We start from the raw sequence: 21,679 nt of genomic DNA on the forward strand, positions 1-21,679 counted from the left end.
CCTTACCAGGCATAGATAATCGGAAACTTTATTGTAAGGTCAGTTGGCATACATTTTTTTAACTTTATTTTTCTTTATAGACAGGATCTTGTTGTGCTTATAACTATTCTGTTAATACACAAAATATGTTTGTGACATAAAACAGTAATTATATAACAAGTTGCTCACATAAGCATCTTACAATTTTAAACAAACACAAACTGAACAATTAATTTTATTTAAAAGTTTAGTCCTTCTGCTAGACATATTCCCAGATATAACAGGGGCATATTTTAGGTATCTTGCACAGTAGTTCCATATTGTGGTCTCTGTTGCACATTAATCACTTGTAACTACAGCATCTGCAACAGAAAAAAACATATTGTGCTATCTTTATCATAATTTCGTAAATATCAGTATGCAGCTCTAATAAAGAATACTACTGTTATATGTGAACAAACAAGATATCATTGAGATGGGAGCCATCTCTGTGGGCCCCGCTGTGAATAATGTGCATTACATTTTTTTTATCTTTACCATAGGACATGGGGTTGTCAACTGAAAATAAAGTTTTTGACCTTGAACTTTGGCCTAGGAAGTTGTACATAAATAATGACACACCCTCTGGTGTTGGTTTATATACATGTCAAGTATAAACTTTGAAATCATAACTGTTCTCAAGATATAGAGCGGACACGATCTTTATCATATGACATGGGGTTGTCAACTGAAACCAAAATTTTTGACCTTGACCTTTGACATAGGAAGCTGTTCATACATTATGACTCACTCTCTGGTGTTTGTTAATATACATGTCAAGTATAAACTTTGAAATCATAACGGTTCTCAAGATATAGAGCGGACACGATCTTTACCATAGGACATGGGGTTCTCAACTGAAACCAAAGTTTTTGACCTTGACCTTTGACCTAGGAAGTTGTACATACACTATGACATACCCTCTGGTGTTGGTTAATATACATGTCAAGTATAAACTTTGAAATCATAACGGTTCTCTAGATATAGAGAGGACACAATGTGTTACGGACGGACAGACAGACTGATCACTATAGGGCGTCCGCCATTTGGCGGGGCCCGAATAATCTCTGTGCAATGCTATTGTTATTTCTTTAAATATCTATTGAGAGCGAAGATTTTAGAGACAAAGTGACAAAATCTCACACAATTTGTAATATGGAAAAACAATGATATATATTATTTCAATACTCACCTCTTATTATTTCAAACTAGCTTGAATCACCGAAGACATGTTTATTCTTTATACCCGGTAATATGTAATTTCCGATACGGGTTTATTTGTAAGACATCTACAAAAAAAAAAAAAAAATTAAGTGCAGCATTTCTAAATTGTCAACTCCCTCTTTAACTTGAAAATAAAAAGTTTCATATGTGTGAAACGCTTACAAAATTTTGACTTCAAAAAATCTTTCATAAATTGTTTGAAAACCTTATGGTTCAATTATTTTTATTGTAGCATGACGTTAAATTTGTCCTCCATAATCCTACAAGATTCTGGAATCCGTAGCAGATCCAAAAATTTTCATATGGGGGTCCACTGACTGCATAAGGGGGGCCGCTCCAGTCATGTTTCATTGATTCCTTATATAATCAACCATTTTTTTCCTCAAAAGGGGTGCCCGGCACCGTCCCCAGCTCTGCCTCTGAGAATCAAGGGCTTTAATTATAACTTATTTTAATCCTAAATTATAGTTTGAAGATCTCACAATACGCTAATGGGGTTTCAATTTTATTTATCTTGACCATCACATATCTTGAGAAACAATAATGCACCACAGGCAACAAGATCCTGACAGTCACTTATCTTGAGAATCAATAATGCATCACAAGCACCGAGATCTTGACAGTCACTCATCTTGAGATACAAAAATGCACCACAAGCACCAAGATCTTGACAGTCACTCATCTTGCGAAACAATAATGCACCACAAGCACCGAGATCTTGAGAGTCAGTCCTCTTAAGATACAAGAATGTCCCTATATATACTTTTTTTTAGTGTTTCGGCAGATATATAAAGCTTTGGATGGTCATCTTAAAATGCTTTACTTTAATATAATTCAAAATAAATATTATTCCCGTATAATTAACTATATTAATATATATATGTCTTTTTACATCTAAATTCTTCATCAATAGATACTTTCGGCATGGTTGCTAAACGCAAGAAGTAGTTCAACTTTGAACTTTGTAAACCTGTGTTTACATTTTTCTTCAAACTTCAATACATTCCAGTCTTTTGTGTTACGTCTTATTCAAGTTTATGTTAACATGCATATGGATTAAGTTTAGATATTGAAACTTAAGGAATATTTTCTATTTCCTTGGTTTTTTTGCGCTGTAATAATTCAATACGATCAACTGAAAGAACATCTATTTCGACGTTATCATATAAACACCTTTGAAATTAGTCAGATCATTGTGTATTAATTTGTTATGGTCACACATGTTTCTTATCTGCCGTACTTCTTCAATAATAAATCCTCGGAATACATGCTGTGAGTGACACCTATTAATTCTGACCTAGAGAAAAGTATTTGTTTGTTTTAAATGTGTTGCAAGGTCAAGAATGCCATGTGTTGTAATTCTTTGACTTTTAATTATATCAACATATAAAACATGTAAAAGAACATATGTGAACTTCAATAATTGATTATCATTCTTTGCCAGACGAATAAATTCTTCAATTTCATCCGATGTTCCATGATAAATTTTGACTCCACCCTCCCCATATCTGCAATGCTAGAATTCTTTGCCATACGCTTTTGTTTTTAATTACCTAATCATTGTTCATAAACACACTCCCTCTTTTTCAAGACTTTACATAATAAGTTGCCTCACCCAATAAATGTACAAATATATCTTAAGGTCAACATTGATGTTCCCAGAGACCTAAACGAATATGTGTGTACCTTATCTGCTGGAATATGACAACTACGTGTATAATTATAAATTATTTCTGATCTGCTTAAATCACTTTACTCATATAATTACAGCTACACTATTGTATACATTAAATTATCATATAACTATTATCAAATCAAACAACAAATAAAAATTATACTTACTTTGCACTGCTGAGAGCAACTGTTAACTTGATGTGGTAATCAAATTGGCGCAAATAATTTCGAAATGTCGGCCTCATACGCATGCGCCAATCAGAAAAAGATATCCGTTTCGAGTAATTATAATATTTTATCGCAATTTAAAGATTAATTTATATATGCAACAGTAATAATAGAATTTATTCAAAAACATCAGTAAACCAATATAAATAAAAAGTGATTATTTTAGCAAAAAGGACTATACAAACTTGGTTCAATCTCATCTTGTATGATACTTTGGTCGACACTTAAAGTCATCAACCTAAACTAAACCTTTTATCAACGTTATATTTTCAACCAATTAAAGCATTGAAAGCATCAACTCAAATTCAATGTTGATTCAACGTTGAAAGTTCAACGTTGATATTTCTAACCACAGATCAACGTTGATTCAACAACGTGATTTAAACGTTGATAGGATTGACGTTGATACAACGTTGATTTTACGTTGATCAACGCTACAACCAAATTTCAACATATTTTCAACGTTGTGCGCCTGCTGGGTATTAACTCATTTATATAAAAAAATCATCTTTTTGAGAAGTGAAAGTTAAAAATATAAATTTACCACTTTGTTCAATAAAACCATCCTACAACGATTATGTGAAGCTAAAAAGTGTGTAAATTGTAAATAATTCACACAAAACGTTTCTGTAACAATTATAAACCTTTGAATTCACACATATTCCTTATGTATAAAACTCTTCATAAACAATTTGGCTTCTTGACGTTCGAAAATAGAAATAAAAATAATAAACACAATTCAGATATGTTTTTCTGTAATCCCTCCTACAGTCTTTCTTTGTAGTATAATTAAATGCAAAATCAAGTCAATACAGAAAATCAGTGAATATATATTCATAAGACGAACTAGTATACATTATTGTTTAGGGGCTAGCTGAAGACCGCCTCCGAGTTCGGGATTTTTGTAACTGAATTGAAGACCCATTGGTGGCATTGGGCTATTTTCTGCTCTTTGGTCGGGTTGTTATCTCTTTGACGCATTCCCCGTTTCCATTCTCAATTTTATTAGAAGATGATTACCCCTGTTACGAATTGACATATCAACTTGTGCCGTATACTTCCCACATCAACAACAACGTTCCCTTAAACAATATCAAATTCAAGTTCGAATGTCTCCCATTATAAACAGACAATCCATCACTATATTGGTATTCTTTATGTGCACAGGTATGTAATCGCTAAGCAATGAAACAACTTTGTTCAATCTACATTTTTCAACTAAACCTCCCAAATTTTTTTTATTTATGATGCCGAGAGTCATTCCCTAAACCCCTAAAAATATTGTTTAAGATGTGTGTATATACAACTATTGCCTGGCTTTTAAGCTATTGATCTTTGTATTTTATAAATCAAAAATATAACGCTAGGTGGAGTCACATATTTAAAATTTTCTTTGATGCTGTTGCATCATCCTCACTTTCAAATGTAACTAACATATAGGTTACATAGTTGCTTAAATCTCTCGTTTCATTGACTACTATGTTCAAACGGACGAGTTACGTCTAAACATTTTTAATAATCATCTTCCATAACCCAGGTTTTTTTCCTTAACTTAAATTTAAATATAGGTCAGAAAAGTGATTTAAAAAAACTATCGAAAAACATTTGATCCATTATTAATAAAAATTATATTTCTACAAAACCAATGTATTTTAATTTTAAACCCTTGTTATCTATTATAAACGTAAACTCAATAAAATTAATCGAAAATTTTATCTAATTTTGGATTTAAATCACAAATTCCTTTAATCATTTGTATAAATTATATACAAATACTAATTTTAAAATAGAACTTTTTAAAACACTGCTATTTAATAAACTTTTCGAAAAATAACTTACTTTTATTTCTTGCCTGTGTGTTTATCCTACTGTTCTCCGTGACATAAATGTTCAAACATTTTATTTGACTCGTTCATATATCAAACATTGATTATATAAATGGGCCTTTTCATATTCATAAAATCGATGTTTTATCTATGTTTTAAATAAGTGACGTCTCCCCGAAATTGACCAAACTTAAAGCTTAAAAAAAGCACTATAAATAAAATGAGGAATTTATTATTCAAAGAAGGAATTCAAAAACGACGCGTAATTTCAGACAATTGTGAATTAATACATACTTCGAAAGTTTTTTTTTTGTTTTTGTTTTTGTAAAAAAAAATAGACGCATTTTTGGCAAAGTCTTTGCATAATTTTAAAAAAAAGCTGAAATTCCAAGTCAAGGTTATAATGCTTGACTTAAAATTATTATCAAGTTGACTGTAACAAAAAGAAACAGTCCAAAATATATTTTGGACAATGGTTAGAGTTCAGTAAGGAAGAGCAAAAGTTGGTTCTTTACTCTTCTCAAAGAACTCAGATCTACAAAAATATATAAATCTGCATGCAGGAAATGTTTAATAATGATTATAGTTGCACAAACTTTCGACAAAGAATGACTACTTATAGAAAGAAGGAGACAAACACAAGACTATCAATTTCAACAGATTCAGCATTTTGTAACACTAACAGGCGAGGAAATAATGTATACCTTTGAAGTGCTTGTGTGTTTACCTTCAGAGCATTTTAACTTGAAAAATACACAGTTCCTACAGTACTTTCAACATACATTGTATGTATTAAGACATTTTTGCGTGTCAAGTGTCTTATTTAAAAATTGACTTTCAACGAATAATATGCAATAAGTTTGTACTACACATATTATGTAGGATAATTCAAGATTTAAAATACTTTTGTTATTCGTTTTTTTACCATAAAACGGGTTACAAGACGTTGATATAATTATTAACAAGTACAATAAAACAACAACTTTATATCAGAGGTTGTTTATTTCAATAGGTTTGCCTTAGCTAGGTACCCTTTATCATTTGGTGTTGTTGATTTGAATTGTTATTGGCATAAAACTAGTAGAACCATTATTGAATTAATTTCCTTCTTATTTGTATTTAAAAGAAATTTCGGGGGATTAGGACTATAATCCCGGATATGCGGCAAGTTTAACTGGTACCGACGGTGGTATAGACGGAGTAAATAAGTTTTTCAACCATAATTGGGACGCAAAAAGTTTTGTCTTGTATATGACGAGACAACAAATAACTTTGTAAAGACCTTCATTTGCCTTTCATATACAATTGTTAACTCAAAGTTTTTTGTATAAAAATGGTATGGAAACGAGTGTGCTTCGACGAAGCTAATGAACAACAACTGGCACTTTATGACGATCCTGCTTTCCAAAACAGTGACGATTTTCTTTCTGATTTTATTACCTGAAATGAATTGTCACATATAAGGTTGAGCAAGTCAAATTCAAGAGGTTGTGGTTCGATGCCCAAATGGGTTATAAAGAAAGGGCTTACATTCGGTAGATCCTTCTTCCTGGCCAAACACGCTACAATAAGAAATGTTCGGGATTTGATTTCTTAATAAAATTGAGAATGGAAATGGGGAATGTGTCAAAGAGACAACGACCCGACCATAGAGCAGACAACAGCCGAAGACCACCAATGGGTCTTTAATGCAGCGAGAAACTCCCGCACCCGGAGGCGTCCTTCAGCTGGCCCTTAAACAAATATGTATACTAGTTCAGTGATAATGGACGTCATACTAAACTCCAAATTATACACAGGAAACTAAAATTAAAAAATGATACAAGACTAATAAAGGCCAGAGGCTCCTGACTTGGGATGTCTTTTTTTATTTGACAAATTCAAACATGCTTTTAAGGCATATATAATATCAATCAAATGAAAAAGAAGTTTATTTGTTTCAGTTAGAATAAAAACGCTTAAGGGTAAAGAAACAGAAGAAACGAACTATAAACTGCCTTAAATTCATCATTGTACATAAAACTTTTTCCAGTTAGATATGGTTATGCATTACCATACCCATTTTTCGTGTCAGAACACTTGTTGGACAGATACGTACAAAAATGAAGGCTTTTACAGTTGATAGATATAAGCTGTTGTATAAGCAATTTTCGTTGGTCATTATCATAGATTACAGGATTGGTGAGTATAGAGCGTTTGCTTAAAATTCTTTGGATAAACAAATACATAGATATGTAACGTAACCAATTACCCTCTAACCATTGGTACAAACATTTGTTTAAAGAATCAACGCATTTGTAACTATCAACTTGAACATAAGACAAGAAGGTCGACTTCTACATATACATGTACTTAAAGCTAAGGCTATGTTCACATTGAGCTAAACTCAGTGTGGTGTTAGAGCCCTTAACACGCTAACTTCTCAATTACGTTTTCATTGACAAAAATCAATCTTTACATGCTGTTTAAATCAAGTTTTAATTCTAGACAGTCGATCGTCATTGTATTTTTTTTATACTAGGCATATGGTTTGTGTTTATGTTAGTTATGATTGGATGACATGTACCCGCAATGCGGCTTTTACGGGTATATGCAGCTCATGGGATTCGTAAAAGCATGACTGAGTATAACTTAAGGGTTAGTTTGAGAAATCAAAGTTATTACATTTGCCTATGGTATACGTAGCAGCATTTCTTGTTTATGTTTACACATCCACCCACCCTTTTTGAATTGATTATTGTTAATGTGGGTATATAACTATATTAACTTATATTGATAAGTTTGTTTCCCTCTTTTGTTGATAGGAAAGGTTGTGTATACTTCATATGGTTTTATTGGATGTGCATGTCTGAATTTATAGTGAAGCGACAATAGTTCGAAAATATTTAATGTAATGAATATTGAGGCTGTTTCACTTCATCTGTAGTCACACTTATCTTTTTCATTTGTTGTTTTATTTATTAAGTAATTCATTTATGTTTGAGTTTGGCGATTTATATTATAAGTGTACATAAAACAGGATATTCAGAAAGTGAATTTATCATGAATACTTAAAAAAAATCTATAGATAAAAAATGATGATAATTATATTAAATGTTCAGTTATTAAAAACGATTAAATAGCCTTACTAGTTTTCAGAGTCAACACAATTCCGTACTGACATAATTTATAACAAACTTTCTAAAATTGATATTTCCACAGCTTTTCGTATCATATGCGAAAGATACTCTTTGTATCATATTTTGTAACTACAAATGACAAAAGAAAAGGTAAATCATGTTTTGATCCGTGTTTTAGAACTATTTGCAACGGAAGTCTTCCACAGCCTTTCCAAGTAAAACTATAGATGATCAGAATGCAAACGATTAAAGAGTAAAAATGGTTGAAATATCTAAGTTCCTGTATCTATTTCACGAAAACTTTCTTAGTTTAATAGGAGAATTATAATCATTTGATAAAAGAGTAATGAACCAGCTGTACAAGTCTCATGGCCAATACTGCATACCTCGAATCTATTACGCGGCCAATACAGAAACAGCCAGTTAACAACACAACATTAAGAATCTGATATTGCCTTAGTAAACTGGATCCTTAGTTGTTTCTTAATATATTTTCAATTTGAAAACATATTATTTAAGAATGGTACAATGTCCTTTATTGGTCATATCACTGCCGGGAATACAAGTTATGTAAATTATCTCCTTTCATATGCGTATCGATAAGATATTAGTAGCCAATCGAAATGTGAACAGAAGGATACTAGATGAATTTGTTCCAATGTCGTTGTTTTAAATCAATTTAAAACAATTTTTTTCATGATTGTACTGACTCGTTTCCAGTATAAATATAGAAGGACAATTTTTTACGATTTTTATTACAATTACAAAAAGTTTTTTTCTTAATAAACTTACAAAAAACAGAACGCAATGAACAAAGAAAAACAAAGAGGCAGAAGATACAAGAGAGATCAACTAAATTATGGATAAAAACGAAGAAAACGTGGAAAGGACGCAAAAAACAATACTCAGCTATACGAGCCCTATAAAACTGATTTGATCTCAGATGTTCCAGAAAGGTAGGAAGATCCTGCTTAAGAATGACATCCGTCACAATCGTCTTAAAGTGGACGGTATTGTGACTTTAAAAACTTCAACGACACAGTGATAATCTGTGACACAAATATTCCATAAAAACTGTCAACTAAAACTTGATGACTTCCGTAAAACCTCGAATGTATGACTTCAACTATACTACTTTGAACTCTTGGTGTAAAAGCAACCCTCTATCAAGAAAATCATGATATGTAGTACAATTTGTAGAGTAAAGCACCAACTGGGAGATATATACAGGCGCTGATGGAATGTTGCTACTTAGTAATGGAAGGTTAATAGGAAAGTTATCTCTTTTGTCGTGAAATTTAGTTCTTATCCGACTCTCACTGTCAATATCTAGTTTACAGTCAAGACTTGAAGCAGATTTAACTGCATATGTAACTTCTTCAGTTCAATGTCATTGTGATATGCTGTTAACGAAGTAATAAAACGTTGATTTATTTAAAGAAAACATCATTTATATCGCAGAACGTGAAGTTAGAGGATAAGGTTAACTAATTTTAATTTTTCATGAGAAGCTCCTATATGACGTCTACCTTATATGAATAAACGAGCAAGTCGGCATGAAGACGAGCACAGTTGGTTCCAATGGGAGTAGCGATGGTTTATAAAAAAATTACACGTCTTTCAAATGTAAAGCAAAAAGTGCAAGACACAGCAATATAACGTTTTTCTAGAAATACTTAATATGCAATTTTGGTACCGAGTATAGTGAAGGAAAATTCGGAAGATATGAATACTAGTTTTTGATTGAAATTTCACATAGAAAAGACCTTTTAAGGCTACAGTAGTTTAAAGATATCAAAAGTGCGTATTTCCATTCGGATGAGACGAATCAAGCTATCAAACCGAAACCAAAGGAATCGCATAAACTCCAACAGGAGTCAGACCGGTTGTTTCGACGGTTTAGTAAACGTCTCCTTAACTCAGTAACAGTATCACAATGGGGAATAGGACAAAATTGGTTAAATTACAGATAAGACGACTCAATTGATATCTAGATATCTAAGACCGCTATTGAGTTAAGATACAGATACATCATATCGATCAATCAATCTGTAACCAATATCCCGTCCTCCTTTTCTCCGAATGTAACCTATTACATTAGACTTATGTAAACGCCTAATGATGGAGCAGAGGGCATGCATTTTGATGCTGAGAAATGGGATTGGATTGTTCAAAACATCATGTTTGTGAAAGATTATATATTGAAGTCGACCAACTGTGTTGATAACGAGGAAAAGATCAAGATATAAAGCAGACCGTCAATTTCGATAGTAACCTTGATTTAAAGTTCATTGGGAAATATGAGATGTAAGCACTCATTGAAATGTGGATTATTCAGTGATAGATCACCATCAATATATCTGCAAATAAAAATATAAAGGAATTTGCAAGATACTTGTTCTTTTTGTCTTTGGAATACATCATGTTTCATTTGAGTACAAAAACCAGTCGGCCAGTAATGGTGCGCGAATAGTACTTTTTTTGGAATACCGACTGTCTGCTAAAATATTATTCCACCAAACTCAACACATATGTTATTGATCAAAATGTCCAACATTCTGATAATTCCATTTTCGGTATATAATTATCTATCGTTGGAATTATATGATTTCCCACAAAGTAATATTTTTCAGGACCAAACACAGTTGAGCATTCGGAATAGTAGTGTAACGTGTAGAAAAATCAATGCTTTTGATAATACTGTGAAATTGTGAGGATTGTGATTAAAGTAGATCTTTCAATTTTTTATTGTAATATTAAAATAAGAAGATGTGGTATGATTGCCAATGAGACAATTCTCCACAAGTGACCAAATGACACAGAAATCCACATCTGATGTATACTGCTGGTTGAACAAAAGTGGTTAGAACTTTGAAAAGTTGTTTAGGCTAGCATCAAGAGCTGATGCTACCCTCGGGGACTGATCCGTAGCGGTATCGACTCAATGCTTAAAGTTGCATACGTTCGAAGCGCTTTCCTGGATTTACTTTCTACGGGAGCACTCAAAGCCAAATGTGTAAAAGGAAAGGATGTATAAGAACCGGAACAGTTTCAAAATTTATAAATTTATAAACGGACAATTTCAGAAGGGTATGCTATAAATCATGTCAGTACCGAAGTACTGACTTCTGAGCTTACGATACCCTCGTGGACTGATAGTCAACCAATAGCGGTATTGACCCATTGCTTTAAAAAATGAGAATTACACTTAAAATATTGCAAATGGTCGACCCTCTTTTTGGGATTTCCCTTCATAAGGAACATTCAAAACCAAATATGTGAAAGCCAAGAACCAAAACAGTTGAAGAGCTATATGACCAAAAAGAAAATGTTAATGTGGAGTTCCCAGTTTTCCCTTTAGTTCGAATTTTTTTTGTGAGACATTCCATTTAACTGCCTTTACACATGAAAGCTAAAGTGTCAGAGGATTTGTTTGCTGGAACAACAACATATTTGTCTTAAAAAGGGGGGGGGGTATGATATGCAGAACTTGGTTTCTTCTTGAAAGGGTCAGAAATTCGTGATCTCGTTGTACATCGTAGATTTTAATTGCGCTTCTGAATGCATGAACAAACATTTTTTATCCATTCAGATAAAGTGTCCAGTAACCCATTTTCTGGTATAACCGTCAACTGCATCTATCAGTGACCTGTAGTTGCTCTTTTAGTTCGTGGGTTGTGGGATCAGATATGTCAAGCTTTCTAAGTTGTTTGTTGTTTACGATGCCAAAGTTTCCAGTAATAACATGACCTGCGGGACTATTTTTGCTATGGCCACGATGCAAAAGAATTATCAGGAGGTTCGGATTTTACATCCTTGAGGGCAAGGCAATTTAATACCTTCTTGTGTTTGAAATTTTCAAAGCAATAGGTTTTGTGTAGGTTTTCGAAATGACAGGTGTAGTTCTATCTTTAAAGTAATCGGGTATCGTCATCTGAACAGATTTATGGTGGAAAATTTGCTAATACTGATGGCAAATTAATCCTCATTAGCATATTCTTTAAAAAGCTTATAGTTAACAATATTCATAATTATTGCTACCAATCTGAACTTAGAAGAATTTGTATCAATCACGGAAGTGTTTCGTATAGAAGTCGGTTAGGGCCACATTGAAAATAAAATTATGACAATTTTAACCAATTTCAGTCTACTTTACACTATCTAAATATCTATATTTAAAAGACAGAAACTGTAAGCAGTTAGAAATGATTATCAAGATATGCATCAAAGATGATCTCACAGCCTTAAACCATTCAAAAAGAGTTATGACATTATCTTTTTCATGTTTAGTCTATTAAAATATAATGAACGAAGATATTAACTTAGACCAAAACTAATTGCTTTTAATGAAATCATTACTGTGTCATCTATTTACACTTATTCAGCTTAATAGAATAAAAGATGATACTTTGATTCCTATTTAGCATTATAATTATCTTCCGACAATGAAATGTTTCCAAACTTGCTATTGCATATGTAAGACAGGCTAATCGTACAAATATATTTAACAAGTGGGACGAAAGATACCAGAGGGACAGTCAAACTCATAGATCAAAAACAAACTGACAACGCCATGGCCAAAAATAAAAAGACAAACAGACAATAATAGTTCAGATGACACAACATAGAAAACTAAAGACTAAGCAACACGAACCCCACCAAAAACTGGGGGTGATCTCAGGTGCTCCGGAAGGGTAAGCAGATCCTGCTCCACATGTGGCACTCGTCGTATTGCTTATGTTATTACAAATCCGGTAAATAGTCTAATTCGGTAAGTCACATTCGTGAAAAGGGAAGGGTATTGAAGTTACGACTTAAGGAACATATCCGATATCATCTGTGAAACGGTTATTCCATAACGGTCAACCAACTCGTGATGGCGTCCGTAAAATTTACGAAGGGATGATTTCAAATTCACCATTTGAAACTCTTGGTTTAATAGCTTCCATGTGAGCAGCAATCCTCTATCAAGGAAATCATGATAGGAAACACAAGCCCGGGAATATCGTATCAATTGGGAGATATATACACCGTATGCAGGCGCTGCTGGAATGTTGCTACATAGAAATTGAAAGTTCACAATTAGGAAGCTGAAATCATCTCTTTTGTCGTAAAGTTTTGTTTTCAACCGACCCTCATTGTCAATTTCTAGATGTAAGTCAAGATATGAGGCAGACTTAACTGTATCTTTAGTATTTCTGCTAACAAATGATTGTGGCTTTTTCATCAATCTTATCTCTTTCAAAGTATGTTAAACTTATTAAATACTGCATCCGTTGCTTTACAGTTTTATATAACGAACACGTCGTATTTTAATTTGGTATGTCACCACCAGTAATGCTGCCAATAAGTTAAATACTTGTAATGTAATTTAGTTGTTTTTTTAGAATACAATAGGAATTAGTGCAGTTGATATAAGAATAATACTCCTCAAAATATATGGAGATATCACTTAGTCCTTTTATTGGAAGTAAAATAATGAATATCCTAAATTGTTGTTGAAAAACTTAAACAGGTTGAGTATAGCCATGTTGAGCACTCATTTGATAGTTTAAAACAATGAAGGAAATCAACTACATAAATGATATTCATTATGTAACACTTCTGCCGAAGAAAAAAAATCTGACAGCTATATTTTGTAATCGTTTCTCGTCTCTACAGAAAAAAAAATAAATCATCATAATATATTGTACCGATTTTGTAGAAAATTGTATGTTAAATATTTCTTCATGTTTTAGATGCTAACAATAAACGTTTTGGCAAATTCCAGCTAAGTGAAGACCATTTGTTGACTTAAATTGTTTGACTGGCATACTTTTCATGATGACATAACACTTTTCTCTTGATTTACCGATCAAAATGAAGTGTTTTGATAATAGTTGAATACCTATCTTTGAAGGCGTAGGGGACATGAGCTCAAATACAGTTTTGACATAATGATTTTTTCTTTAAATGACGTACGTTTATAAACAACTTAAATCTATAAACTGATCAATTTCATTTTTGATTTGTGGGATAGATTTATTTTATCATTCAAATGTCTGAGTAACCAAGATCAAACATTTCATTCAAAAAGCGCTGGACTTAACATGGAAATTCTGAAATAAAAATAAAAAGTTAAAAGGACTGAAATCCACAAGCATTAATGTTTTAACCTTAATTCTAATATTTTCCGTTTTTAAATCCATTGTATCGAAATCATTTTATTCTGCCTCAGAATTTACCTGTATCGTGCTGTCCTAATTTATCTTGAATGTAGACATACATTGTCAATTTACGATAAACAGTAATATATCTCATATTGGTCAATAGCATTCTATTTTAAACATAATGTTCGAACATAACACATATTTTGGCTGTCAGACAAACGGCCATATTGTTCGCTAGTTTGTTAATTATCACTAGGATAACATGAATAGTTCTCTTATTTCAGTTAGGTTAAAGCTGAAAGGTATACAACATGACAAAAAAAACGCAAATCTGTTTTTGAAATTTAAAATTAAACTAAACTTTTATGAAACCATTGAAGTATGTTAGTAAGTATTTTATATTATTTAATTTAACATCATGACAGTTATATAAGACTTTAAAAAACATTTCAAAATGGCCGCCAAAAAGAAAAAAAATGAACAAAACTAAGACAAGGCTTTGCTTGTATTCTATCGAATTGCATTTTGCAATTCATACAATATTCTAGAGATTGTATTTCCATGATACATGGATGCTGCTTGCAAGATAATTTAATCAAAGATCCTATAAATGGGAACATTCGAAAGTTTTCAGGACGCCATTAGGATATGTTTGACCATGAGGTACCGTCTGAATCACAAATTATAATTAATACGTTTTACTTCTCTTTGCCACAATCCTTTCTTTTCCCTCGATTATAGTAACATCAAGATAATCAATAAAAACGACTTATTACCAAACTTCTACTTGCAAACGGTAATCATGGTAGCATCACGTGTGCTCCCAGTTGGCCAGAAACTACACTCCCTTCCGGAACACCTACGAATACCCCTAGTTTAAATGCAAAGGGACTTGTGTTGTTTATGCTTTCAATGATGTGTTATTTGCTCTTTAATTTTAATGTCTGTGTTGTCAAACAGTGACAGTCTTGTTTATTCATCGTACAGACATGGGAAACCTTATTTCATTGCATTGCATTTCAAGTTTTGTATAATTTACAAGTACCGATGGTTTTTACATGTTTTAAATTTTGTGATTCTAAGGATTATAAAAGAGACATTTATTAATCCACTATTATATGATATATGCCTAATTACTGGATATGACTCATTAATCTATTTAACCAAGAGTACATAGACAAGTGTCACTTGTTGAACGGGAACTGTTGACCCTTCTTGAGCACCTGAAATTATCCCCGGCTTTTAATTTGGTTGGTGTTGTTCAAAATTTAAATGTTTATTGAAGTGATTTCTTGACTGCTGTTAGTCTTTTTTGCGTTTGTTATCCATTTTTGTATCTGGCTTTGCTTTACAAATGATTTTTGAAAGCCTAAGTATCTTCTCCGTCTTTTTTATCATCTAAACAACAACATATTTTCTATGCAAGGTTCACAATGTTTCTTAATGACAGTCCATTTAGTCCTTACATAACACAATTGTCCTTGCGCAACTTTATCTACCGTGACATTCGTTTTATATCTGTTAACCATATTTTATTAGCTCATTACAAAATGCTGATACCTTTGTGATAAATGTCCATATGGCATATGCCATCCACAGCCACTCGAAATAGCACTCTGGATAAAAGGTCGAAACATTCCCCGCTTTAAACATGTTAAGCTTTCACATGCTTTGAGAATGTGTTGTGTTTGCTTTTAAAACGTTCCTGATGCAGAAAATATTGTGGTTTACCTGATCACGTTAATTATTTTAAAGGCGGATTGAAACTTGTTAATTACAATGGCCATTTCTAGACAAAACACCATTAAATGCTATAGTTATGCGACATTTATCGTCAATCTGATTGCCCCACCGTCTCATTTTACAAATCTGTAATTCTACGCATGGGATTAATCTACATTAATTTTCCATTTTCAAATTACGTTTGCAACACTTTAACTGGATAGTTAAATGCCAGAATATAGCGCACGGGTACTGGAAGCCATAATTTGGAAGGAAACAAGCAACGAATCAACGAATAAGCAGTATGTAAGGGATATAAGCCGATAACAATCCATTCTGAAAAATATTGGACAATCTGTTCAATATTTTACAGAATGGAATGTTAGAGGCTTATATCTTACTTAAAACATTATTAAGCATGTAAAAAAAGGTGAAAAAAGCAAACAAATACAAACTTTTGTTAGGATTTATTTTCATCAAGTGTGTAAATTGTTTTATGGATAAACATTATTAATATTGTCCTTCCTGTTGGCCCCTTTAAACAGTAGCTCAACTTAAACAATAGACAAAAATAAAGTACAACTGAAGGTAAACAACATGTTTAGCTACACGTACATGAGGACACAGTTCATGTGTATCATACTTTTTGCGTGCGCTAGGACTACATTATATATTTTCCCTAAATACCTTCATATGCGTTTGGTGTCTCAAAATAGATAAAGACGATGAAAGTATATTCTTAATGCAAAAAAGAAGAAATTGATGTCGTATATATAGTGATTGTGTTGTTTCAAACACTGGATTTAGATCAAATGTGTTTTTAGATATATCCGATTTCAATGCGGACAACGGGAAAGATATAGTTATAGCAGCTAATGGCAAGTTTTATACAATCTACATATGTTTAAATGCAGTCCTCTCCTATTTCTTCTTTATTCCTTCTGGAGTTTTATTTCTTATGAGGTGAATGAGTGAAATATAGAAAAAACACACGAAGCTTGAAGACAGGTTCACGTTGCAGATAAAATGTTCAACAATATCGAGTGCACCACAGTCGATTTTATTTCAAATACAACACTATAAAAATATAATAATGAGCACAAATGAAGAGATAATAAGCGTGCAATCAATTTAATATTCTTTTGTTTCCATCATATTTCTCCATCTTTAATCTTATAATATTTCAATAAATTTAACACAATTATGATTAAACATTTATGACATATTTGCCACTGGACGTTAAGCAACCAACAATCAATCAATCAATGATAAAATATTATATATTTTGTATTTGTAAAAATGAATTTATATAGTTATAATATCTCAATTTATCGCCATGAAATGTGTGTTGATCAAGAAATCGATCAGACCTATTCATCTTGAAAACAAAAGTTCTCAATTTGCCCCGCTTTCCTTCCTCGTTCACCAAAATTGACCCCTACTCCGCGGTTTTCTTGCATGAGAATATCTGCATACCACTCCTCTCTTTTATGCAAGGTTCGTGTCGCTCTTTTCTTTGCGTATTGCTGTCCCTTGTGGGTTTTTTTTTTATATTTTCGATTTCATGAGTTTGAATATTCCTTTGACAACTTTTGCCTCTGTGTTTCCCTTTGAAAATTACGCTTTCTTTCTTGCAAGTGTATATATCTTTGTTTTTGTGCTTAATGTATAAGTATTGCATTTAATCAGTTCTATCTTTGCAATCTACACTTTTTTAAGTGTTTGCAACTAGTCATAAATACATTGGAATGAAATATCAATACGCCCCCCCCCCCCCCCCGTAATCCCCCTTTCAATCGATTCAATGCAAGCAAGGTTTTTATTTAATTTCAAGATAGTACATAGGTTTCTAACAAATCGTTCACTACGGACAAGTGAGAATCGGACATACGATTTATTTCTTTAACCTGTGGTAACGTGTTTCTTTTTTCTGTTATCCACATTCGTCGTCGATAGGCGAAGTTTTACATTATATTCCTATACAGACTATAGTATCAGATTTTTTAAATTAAAAAAAGTTGAAAATCAACGCCGACACCTTAAAATTATAAAAAAAACTTTTGTAGCCCTTAGTTCATGAAGCAAGTTCTCGATTTGCACTTTGTATACAGGGTTAGGTTTAGGTTGTTAATCAAATTCTTGATAAGCTATTTTGTCCAAGGAACAATATGTGACTTGCACATCAACATTTGGTAAAACATCTACTTCAGAGACTAGACTCAAGCTGGCAGCCACTTTTAGCAGCCAATCAAGATAGCAGCCACTTTTTTCCAGCAGCCAATTTTGATGATATCTCTAAAAGCCCAAAAACTATAACAGACTCGAATGTTCCAAAAATCTCAAAATCTAAGTTAAATGTAATTTAAGAGCGGAATTCGACAATTTCACGGCTTGTAGTGATTCTCAAAGGATTTTTTCGTTTTAAATACCAATAATGATAGCAGCCACTTTTTTTTCGAAATTATAGCTACCAATACGATATGTATTATTTTTTAACGTCTAAATGACCACAGATGTTCAGCCTTAGAAGTGAACGTTGAACAAACCAACACAAATGACGTCAGTAACTGAAAGCACTCACTAGCTTGATTTCTAAATCCGGCATATTGGTGTCAATGTGTATAGAAATATCTAGTTTCTGCATAACTAATATATGTGCAGTTAGCCGCCGGTTCGATATTCTATATTCAACTAGCTGTGAGCAGTCGGTTCAATATTCAAACTTATTTGAAAATCATAAAAAATTGAGGATTAAGAGGAGTGAAAAAATACGTAGGAAATCGTTTTATGACCCCTTCAAGCTGTCGTAAATTCTCGTTGTCCTCGAATATAATCCCTTATGTAAGTTGCATAATTGTCTTTATGTAAAATATAGTTTTTATAAATAAAACAACATTGAAGATGTATTTTATATACAATATTTCTTAAAACAATAGAAATATAACCTTAACGCTAGAAACATTTAAAAAATATCAATAGAAATATTTATGGAAAGCCCCCACCTGTCCCAAAAATTGTATAGTAAAAACCTACACACTTTGAACACCAACAATTTCCGAATGGGCCTAACTCCCAAAAATTCATTTCAGTGTGGCCTTCCCCAAGTTATTACCTTTCATTTGAGCCATGTCCGGTGGCGAACTTTACCGTACAGCGCTGGCGAGGCTTACCGAAAGAATGTAGGGTGTATACATATTTTTTTCCTTAGCAGCAACTTTGAACCCCAACAATTTCCGAATGGGCCTAACTCCCAAAAATTCATTTCAGTGTGGCCTTTCCCAAGTTATTACCTTTCATTTGAGCCATGTCCGGTGGCGAACTTTACCGTACAGCGCTGGCGAGGCTTACCGAAAGAATATAGGGTGTATACATATTTTTTTCCTTAGCAGCAACTTTGAACCCCAACAATTTCCGAATGGGCCTAACTCCCAAAAATTCATTTCAGTGTGGCCTTCCCCAAGTTATTACCTTTCATTTGAGCCATGTCCGGTGGCGAACTTTACCGTACAGCGCTGGCGAGGCTTACCGAAAGAATGTAGGGTGTATACATATTTTTTCCATAGCAGCAACTTTGAACCCCAACAATTTCCGAATGGGCCTAACTCCCAAAAATTCATTTCAGTGTGGCCTTCCCCAAGTTATTACCTTTCATTTGAGCCATGTCCGGTGGCGAACTTTACCGTACAGCGCTGGCGAGGCTTACCGAAAGAATGTAGGGTGTATACATATTTTTTTCCTTAGCAGCAACTTTGAACCCCAACAATTTCCGAATGGGCCTAACTCCCAAAAATTCATTTCAGTGTGGCCTTTCCCAAGTTATTACCTTTCATTTGAGCCATGTCCGGTGGCGAACTTTACCGTACAGCGCTGGCGAGGCTTACCGAAAGAATATAGGGTGTATACATATTTTTTTCCTTAGCAGCAACTTTGAACCCCAACAATTTCCGAATGGGCCTAACTCCCAAAAATTCATTTCAGTGTGGCCTTCCCCAAGTTATTACCTTTCATTTGAGCCATGTCCGGTGGCGAACTTTACCGTACAGCGCTGGCGAGGCTTACCGAAAGAATGTAGGGTGTATACATATTTTTTCCATAGCAGCAACTTTGAACCCCAACAATTTCCGAATGGGCCTAACTCCCAAAAATTCATTTCAGTGTGGCCTTCCCCAAGTTATTACCTTTCATTTGAGCCATGTCCGGTGGCGAACTTTACCGTACAGCGCTGGCGAGGCTTACCGAAAGAATGTAGGGTGTATACATATTTTTTTCCTTAGCAGCAACTTTGAACCCCAACAATTTCCGAATGGGCCTAACTCCCAAAAATTCATTTCAGTGTGGCCTTTCCCAAGTTATTACCTTTCATTTGAGCCATGTCCGGTGGCGAACTTTACCGTACAGCGCTGGCGAGGCTTACCGAAAGAATATAGGGTGTATACATATTTTTTTCCTTAGCAGCAACTTTGAACCCCAACAATTTCCGAATGGGCCTAACTCCCAAAAATTCATTTCAGTGTGGCCTTCCCCAAGTTATTACCTTTCATTTGAGCCATGTCCGGTGGCGAACTTTACCGTACAGCGCTGGCGAGGCTTACCGAAAGAATGTAGGGTGTATACATATTTTTTCCATAGCAGCAACTTTGAACCCCAACAATTTCCGAATGGGCCTAACTCCCAAAAATTCATTTCAGTGTGGCCTTCCCCAAGTTATTACCTTTCATTTGAGCCATGTCCGGTGGCGAACTTTACCGTACAGCGCTGGCGAGGCTTACCGAAAGAATGTAGGGTGTATACATATTTTTTTCCTTAGCAGCAACTTTGAACCCCAACAATTTCCGAATGGGCCTAACTCCCAAAAATTCATTTCAGTGTGGCCTTTCCCAAGTTATTACCTTTCATTTGAGCCATGTCCGGTGGCGAACTTTACCGTACAGCGCTGGCGAGGCTTACCGAAAGAATATAGGGTGTATACATATTTTTTTCCTTAGCAGCAACTTTGAACCCCAACAATTTCCGAATGGGCCTAACTCCCAAAAATTCATTTCAGTGTGGCCTTCCCCAAGTTATTACCTTTCATTTGAGCCATGTCCGGTGGCGAACTTTACCGTACAGCGCTGGCGAGGCTTACCGAAAGAATGTAGGGTGTATACATATTTTTTCCATAGCAGCAACTTTGAACCCCAACAATTTCCGAATGGGCCTAACTCCCAAAAATTCATTTCAGTGTGGCCTTCCCCAAGTTATTACCTTTCATTTGAGCCATGTCCGGTGGCGAACTTTACCGTACAGCGCTGGCGAGGCTTACCGAAAGAATGTAGGGTGTATACATATTTTTTTCCTTAGCAGCAACTTTGAACCCCAACAATTTCCGAATGGGCCTAACTCCCAAAAATTCATTTCAGTGTGGCCTTTCCCAAGTTATTACCTTTCATTTGAGCCATGTCCGGTGGCGAACTTTACCGTACAGCGCTGGCGAGGCTTACCGAAAGAATATAGGGTGTATACATATTTTTTTCCTTAGCAGCAACTTTGAACCCCAACAATTTCCGAATGGGCCTAACTCCCAAAAATTCATTTCAGTGTGGCCTTCCCCAAGTTATTACCTTTCATTTGAGCCATGTCCGGTGGCGAACTTTACCGTACAGCGCTGGCGAGGCTTACCGAAAGAATGTAGGGTGTATACATATTTTTTCCATAGCAGCAACTTTGAACCCCAACAATT

The 21,679-nt window shown here is 33.9% G+C and overlaps 1 long non-coding RNA gene across 1 annotated transcript; it reads right to left on the reverse strand.

Annotated features, from left to right (window-relative positions):
- Nucleotides 1–201: 201 nt before the first annotated feature.
- LOC127721983 (uncharacterized) lies at nucleotides 202–1,278 on the reverse strand. Its single transcript, XR_007991562.1, has 2 exons — nucleotides 1,211–1,278; nucleotides 202–341 (listed from the first exon to the last, which is right to left on the reverse strand). It is a non-coding gene; the product is annotated as an uncharacterized LOC127721983 (long non-coding RNA).
- Nucleotides 1,279–21,679: the final 20,401 nt, after the last annotated feature.

The sequence above is a fragment of the Mytilus californianus genome, unplaced genomic scaffold (genome assembly GCF_021869535.1).
Source record: "Mytilus californianus isolate M0D057914Y unplaced genomic scaffold, xbMytCali1.0.p SCAF_12, whole genome shotgun sequence".
Classification (NCBI taxonomy): Eukaryota; Metazoa; Mollusca; class Bivalvia; order Mytilida; family Mytilidae; genus Mytilus; species Mytilus californianus.